This window comes from Otolemur garnettii, unplaced genomic scaffold (genome assembly GCF_000181295.1).
Source record: "Otolemur garnettii isolate 467f Iridium unplaced genomic scaffold, OtoGar3 scaffold00012, whole genome shotgun sequence".
Taxonomy (NCBI): Eukaryota; Metazoa; Chordata; class Mammalia; order Primates; family Galagidae; genus Otolemur; species Otolemur garnettii.
The window spans coordinates 11,249,157-11,257,154 of NW_003852407.1; positions in this window are offsets into that span (position 1 = coordinate 11,249,157).

The following is a 7,998-nucleotide window of genomic DNA, read 5'->3' on the forward strand; positions in this document are numbered from 1 at the left end:
TGTGTTTTCATAAACTTGCCTGCAAGACTCAGATTTCTTTGATCCTAGGGCCTACAAATCTAATGGAGAAAATAAGCAATTTGGTGTGCAGGACTGCTGGAATAAATGTGAATTAGAGCTTTGTGATATGAGTAACACCATGTCTTTTCACATTTATCCCCATCCTCGTGTGCTCAAATCGCCTTATCTGCTGATACACTCATCCACCCCTGCCTGCAGTATACATTTCCCTGAATATCCCCTGGCCCAAAACAGAGAAATATTGGCATGATCAGATCTAGCTCTTCAGTTTCCTTCATTGTAAACTTTTACTAACTTCAAAGAGAATTTTGTGGAATGAGTGCTATAGTAATTATTCACTTCTAGGCCACAGGCATTATTTCATCAAGATAGTACTTTTCCAGACTGATGGACAGTATTTTTATCATTGCTCATAGAAAAATGAAATCACTTGCTACAATTGGATTTTTATGTTGCTGTGGTTCGATAGAGGTTAGTGTCGGCTACCTTGCTTTTCGAATTGAGCTAATGTGAAACAGTTCGGAAAACCGGTGTTCTTGCAAAGGGAAAAAAATGATATAAATATGAGATCTGATTCTAGGGCAATTGAGACAGTCAAATTATAGGAATAATGAAATCTGTTTTTAAAAAGTTGAGCTTACTAAACATATATTTGACATAGGGACATTTTTTCAAGGCTATTGTCTTCAGCAGTCCTTTATCTGTCTGTGTAATTTTCATCCTTACTATAAAATTAACCACTCCTGGCAAATGGAGGTTTATTAAAATGAAGTGATGATATAGGTAATAGATCTGGAAAGGTAAGGGTCACAGGAAAATGTCCTCGCAGAGTCGGTGGGGACCTACTTGTGCTTGGCGTAGGGAAACAAGACTCCCTAAGCAGGTAGCATGGCTTTGCTTACTGCTGAGTTACCTTAACATGTCACTGCTCTGCTACAGCATCACCAATGAGGGCACCATCACATTATCTTTTTATTTATATTAATGTACTGACTCTTCAGTCAGAATAGAAAGACTGAGCTCTGGAATCAGAATTGTAGATAACTATGTATCATGACATAAGTCACTGTGCTTTGCTGAATCTTTCAGGACTTTTTGTGAGGATTAAATAACATACTTATATACAATGTTTGCAGAGGGTGTAGTTTATGGTAAGTATTCAGTAAATGTTTTATCCTTTTTTTTTTTTTGAAGCTTGTTAGGTGACCAGTGGGGTGTTTGTGCAGCAAATTATATAAATTACAGGTTCTGGAACAGACTGGTTCAAATCTAGGTTCTACTCCTAATTACCTCTAAGACTTGGAGTTTCATATTGTGGGGCCTCAGTTTTTCATTTATAAAATGGAGATGACAAAACTTTTTACATTACGAGATTCTTGTGGGCACCCCATGTGCTAGTAGGTACCAGATGCTCATAGCAATGTCTGTCCTTAGTACCTGCCACAAATATGCTTTTACTTAAGAGAATGATTATGAGCCCTGGGACACTTGTATCAGAGTGTGTGTTTGAGGGAAGGAGAAGAAGGCTGTCATGTGCCTGTGCCACTGAAATTAATGAAGAAAGATCTCAGGAACAGAAGAGAGCTCAAATTTTCAACCGGGGAAGACAAGATATCGTAATCACCACTTTTGTCCAGTAAGTCAAGAATTTGAGATCATTCGAAGACTGTCAATTGGCACCCAATGAAAAGTCAAAGGGTGTTGTCTTCTGAAAGTGGGAAGGATTTTTATCTGTTCAAAACAGACTCTGGTTCAGGTGGAGCTTTTTGTTGAGTTACCCCCTACTTCAGAAGACTGAGATGCATTCAGCGTGGACCTCCAAGTAAAGAAATTGGACATCAAAAAGGGGCAGGCTTATTTCTGACAAAAAGCTTCAGACAAAAATGTGCCCCAAATATGTTTTGTGGTACAATGGCGAAGTACAATTTTTAGCACCCAGACTCAGACATCACCATGCTGGATAAAAATACAAGAAAAAAGAATTGCTTAGTAATTTGATGCCATTACTTAGATGAAACTGAAGTTGTCTCCCTTAGGATTTAACAAAAAAACAAATAAATAAAAATAATGCACGTAGAAAGGAAAGAGCAGAGCCCGACTTCGACTTAGGGTTGCCTTATCTAATGTGATGTTAAAAGGAACCTGGGATGAACATTCTTTAAAGGAAGCCGGCCGAGCTAATGTGGGAGATAGATGTAAAAATCTAATATGTGAGATCTGGCAAAAGTGAAAAGAGATACGGAATAGGAAAACATTGGGATTCAGGGCAAAGTCAATTTTCTTAATCTCTCTGCATCATCTTCTGCAATGAGAAATGGAATTCCTCTCTTCTTTCTGCCCCTCCTCTGCAGCTACTGACTCCTTCAAGGACCTCTTTTAAATAGGTTATTTGGTAACTATCTCATTAAGGACGTGATGTTTGCATTCCCACAGGGGAATCTTAGGAAAAGGGCAACCCTTTACAACACAAACGAGCGCCTGGATAATGGTAGACTTGCAAGCAGGGCCTGGCCATTTGGGAGGAAGATGCTGCTTCTGATCACGCACCCTCTGCCTGCCCATAAAGACCAGCACCGACTCAAGCTATACGCTCCTTTCTCTCACAGATCCCCTCTGCAAGAGAGAAGAACATTTAGGTCACTTCAGACTGGAACATTAAAACAAATGCTGATAGTTCAAGGTTAATAGATGCATAAAACAAAAGTAATTCCGTGTCAAAGCTGAGATGACAGGCGATTTGACTTGAGGCAGACTTACAATCACTCTTTTACATGTGCTCCGTGCTGAGACCAGGCGAAGGCGTTATGTTTCTGACATTTACTTGTCAGGAAGGTATGACAATAGAGATTGTTTCTATCTCTGCTGCTCCCAGATGTTAACCTTCCAGCTTTAGTTTGTAATTGGGGTTCTGTGGAGCTTTAACATTTTCTATTGATTCAATAGAAGCGATAACATTTCCAATCATAAGACAGCATTATAGAAATATCAGGCAATTCACATATCGCAGTGTTTGATAGCCGGGCTCACCACATTAATTTCTGTCACCTTTGCCAGGAGCCCTTTATCCTCGTTTTAATACTGAAGGACACGTGGGAGTAGTTGCTGCCACTTTTATTGTTCAATAAAGTAGACAAAAGTTTCAATTAACAACCAAGGGGCCTCTAGGAAATTGTGAATGAGAATATATTTTACTCATTTTACTATATTTCTTTTTTCTAATGTGCCATCTGTGACTTAGAGGCTGTACTTCACTCAGCGTGCACGCACGCACGCAGGCACGCACACACACACACACACACACATCCACAGTTTTCTCAATTCAGTTGGATTTCTATTAGAAATATATTTATATTTACATTCCACCGAGGAAAGCCAAAAAGGGTCAGTGAGAATGTTGAAAGAAAATGGAAGTAAGAACATAGTTGAACTGACGGGTGTCTCCAGGTAGGTAGCCCTGTGAGGCAGGGCATTCACCAACTCGTTGGCCCTGCCTTTGATCCTGAGACTGAAGTACCAAGAATCCTCTTCCACCGTGTAACTGGAACCTCTTGAAGGAAAAAAAAAATACATAGTGTGTATCATTTATTCACTTGGACTCTCATTCTTTTATGAAGGTGGTTCAAAGGTTTATTAACTATATTTAAAAACAATAGTGCATGAACAGTAAATATATTTATAGCTGTAAAATGAAATTGAACTTGTGATAATAGCAGGATTTCTCTAGACTCTTTGCTTTGCCTTGCTTCAACACAACCATTTCATCCTTCATGAATAGCTTCTTTCATATTTCTGTCCAGGCCATGCATATTTTCCTTCTATACCTTCCTTTATGCTATCCTTCTTCAGGTTTTCTAAAGTAAACAAGCACTATCAGCTTCCCCCCGACCATCTGTCCACCTGCACTTGAAGTTCAGGGACAAGCTGAGGTCTATTCTTTCATGAAGAACTTCTTTACTATCTCACTATACATAGTGATTCTTAATAATTAAAATACACAGACCTTTTTGAGAATCTGATAATTTTTATATAAAATTTTGCATCTTCTTTTATGAGTTTATGTGCTTAAAATTTACCATAGACCATAAGCTAAAGACCTTTGAAGAAAGCATTCATTGACTTTTGCACATGTTCAATGCATGATTTGTCACTCCAGCCTGTCAATATCTTTGTTATTTCTCACAGCTCAACACTATGTAAAATCTAGACGTCAATGTCTCTTAATTATAATTGTCTAATACAGTCAGACCTCCATATCTCTGGTTCCTACATCAATGGATAAAAAAAAAAACCTGAGGATAAAAAATACTTAGGAAAAAATTTGTCTGTACTGAACTCACACAACTTTTCTTGTCATTATTCCCTAAAAAAATACAGTGCAACAGCTATTTATGCAGCATTTACATTGTATTAGGTGTTATAAATAATCTAGAGATGATATAAAGTATATGGCAGATGCTCACAAGTTACATTCAAATACTATACCATTTTGTACCTGGAATTTGAGTATCTAGGCATTTTGATGTTCATGGGAGGTCTTAACTCCAATCCATCACAGACCTTGAGGGAGGATTGCATATTAGTAAAATTGTGAGATAAAAAGGAACACAGATCAACATATTAGTCCAACCCTAGGAATTTCTACCCAATGTACTTTAATCAATTAATCAGCCTTTTTTGGATACAATTATTCAAATATTAATCAGTGAAAACACATTTAACTTATTTAGTTTATGTTTTTATAGTTTTTCTCAAATTCAATTAGCAGGACCTTGTCAAATATTTTTTGGAAGTCTAGACTAGAAATATCTACTGCCTGAAAGACTCAGCTATTAGAACTGAATTGTGCATAGTTGATGCTTAGGAAGTTTTATTTCTGTGGCTAATTTTTCTTAGGCACTTACAAGTGAGCCCCTTCCCAACTAATCTAGCATTGTGTATAGAAGTTTGATTAATCTTACTGGTCTATAGTTTGTGATAATATTTTTGATCCTTCTTTTGAAAATGATAATGACATTTCCTCATGGCCTATTTTCACATGAATGATTGAAGCCATGCCTAAAAGAAAATAAATAAATAATGCTATTGCTTTTGAAGCATAGAGTTTTTATGTTATTATTCACATCCAGAAACAAACTCTATGGACAAACACTAGAATTGTACCAAGAAAATGGAACATGGTTTCTACTTTGTCAAATTTACTTATTAAATTATTATTTTGCCCTGCTCACTGGGTTGGTGAAGATACTGTGCACATCGTTTGAATTCTTTATAATACTGTCTGAGCTTCCTTCTCTTAGTATGGTCAATGGGCCAGTACCAGTGATGTCAATGGAAAGCTTGTTAGAAATGCAGCATCTTGGCTGTTAACCAAGAAATTCTGAGTCAGGGTTGGGATTTTATCAAGACACCCAGGAGATTTGTATCCCCATTATATTTTGGTGCAGCCAGTCACCTACCTGATCTATATCTGACCTGACCAACAATCCTAACTGCACTAATGTAACTTGTTGTAGCTATCATCCACACAAACCTCTACATGAACAAGTCATCTGAAAAGACACAATCCTTATATAATTATGATATCCTGGAAACTTTTGTAACCTTTAGTACATTTCGGAAGTTAAAAATACGGTTATTCCATTCAATTGCTTAATCCATTTTCCACAAGGTAGCTCTCTCTCCAAAGGTTAGTTGCACTGATCTAGCTATTAAGGAAGTTGGGCTATACAACTATAGGGTAAACCACATATGAAGACAAATATCACGTAACCTGGTCAGTGTTTGGGGGTTAAAATAAAAGGAAATTAATCACAGATTATAAATTGAATGTTCAAGAGAGTCTTACAAACAAAATGCTTCTTAATAATACTTTGTTCAAAGTTACGTGTTCAGTATCTGTGGAAAGAATTAGAAAGTTGAAAAGAAATTTGTGATGTAGCAATATAGATTAAGCCGCAGTATATCAGATGGAAGGACTATGTAGTTTTATCCCATTCAATAACAATTATGTAGACAAGAACCTTTTTCTTTATGCCCCTTCAGTTGACCTCTTCCGCTCCACCAAGGAGAGATCTCCTCTCTCCCAGAAGCTTTGTCATGCAGGAGACAGACATTCCCCCAGTCACAGTGTAGAAACCAGACACCAGTTTTTTGAAACCAAACAAATATGCAATTTGTCAGTCTGCAGATAGAGTGTTTCTGCCTTCAGATTCAAAATCATTTTCATTTATTCATGTAAAAAAGAAGCATTTCAGTTATAGTTGTAATATTTACTTATCTGGTTTCCTCATGATGGATAACAAATGTATCCAGAACCTCCATGCATCAAAAAGATGCCACTTCATAAAATGGCAATACAATTCCATATTACAATAAAAATAGATACAATTCAAAATGCCTCAAACAGTTCCAGAAGCAATTATGACATTTCAGAAGTAAACATTACTTACAGATTCATAACCACCCATCAAAATTATTTCACTAGGGTAAGTTAAGGAAGCATCTGCTGCAGTTTATGCATTTTGAGTTTTTCTTATATTTCATAGCCAAAAACAAAAAATGGTTCCAGCAAGTACTGAAGTCCAGAATGAAGTCAGTTTTCCATTATCTAGGAGAACATATACTTTTTAAGCTATGGCTCAATTCTTTTACTATAATAAAGGTATAAAATTCACATTTTCATCCAGAGGAACAAGATCTGACCAGTACCATCTGCGGGGGAATAGTGTCTAAGATTAGCAGTCTTATTTCTTTGCCTAAAAGAATAACAGAATAAGCTCCTTTTAAAGGATGAAAAGAGTCATTCTTCATATCCTGTCCAGAATAATGCTGAATTATTTCTCAACCACAAGTAGTGTTTCATAAATCACAAAAAGAATAAATCTTATTAAATCAGTTGTAGATTACAAAAACCTAAAGGCAAAGTCCATTCTCCAAAGGACAGTGCTGTTTTCACTGATTTTTATCCTTTTACTTATTTAAGAAAAGACAGCTTTTTTTTTTTTTTTTTTTTGAGACCTACTTAACTGAAAGAAGAGCCTTTTCTCCCCCTTTTATGGGAAGTCAAGTGGCAAATAACCATGGTGGCCAAATGCACCCACTAAATGTCTAAGTGCTCTAACTTTTAGCATTTTATATGTATATGTATAATGAAGAGGGTATATATAATGCATAATGTACAAATAAATACTTTTACATTGAAATTTTGAAGAACTCATATTTATGAGATTAGTGGAACAATAATTTGGTATACTCTATACATGTTGGTAAACAAAAAAGTAATCTTACGATTAAGCTGAAGACTAAAATCTATTCTTGAATAGTCAAAATATTTTTTATATCTAGCTCTTAATCTGATGCTGATATACATAAAACTTTAGTTTTATGTTTCAGGAAAAATAAACTCACTTTTGCATGTCACAGAACAAAATATGAATGCAAAAGTTATGGTTCTCTTAGCGGTGTGAACTTTGCACATTACAAATAACACATTCAACAAGGTAGATATTTTATAGTCTGCCTGGTGATGAAAAATTCAATATGCATATATTTATGTATTGAGTAGATTTATAGCCAACACGCCCACTGCCACTTGGCCTCGGTTCACTTTTACATCCTTGAAAAGAACACATTTCACACATTTTAAAAAACATTTAGAAGATTTAAAAGCATTTGCCAATGTCACAAAGCAACAGCAAATGGTGTACGCATCTTTAATAAGTTAGCCTAGAAATATGGAATAGGAAATGTGCATTGGGGTGCTTTGTATTCTGAACTAAAAGCCGTTCTAACTGTATTGACTCACATTAAAGGTGAGAACTGGCTTCGAGAATTGAGGGATGGGTGGATTTCATCTTGCTTCAACCTTACACTAATATGATACCATTTGACCTGGATATGAGAAGTTCAGTTTCAGTGAGGCAGTTCCATCCTAATAGGAAATGGGTTGCAACCAGTTCAAGAATCATTTTCATAGAA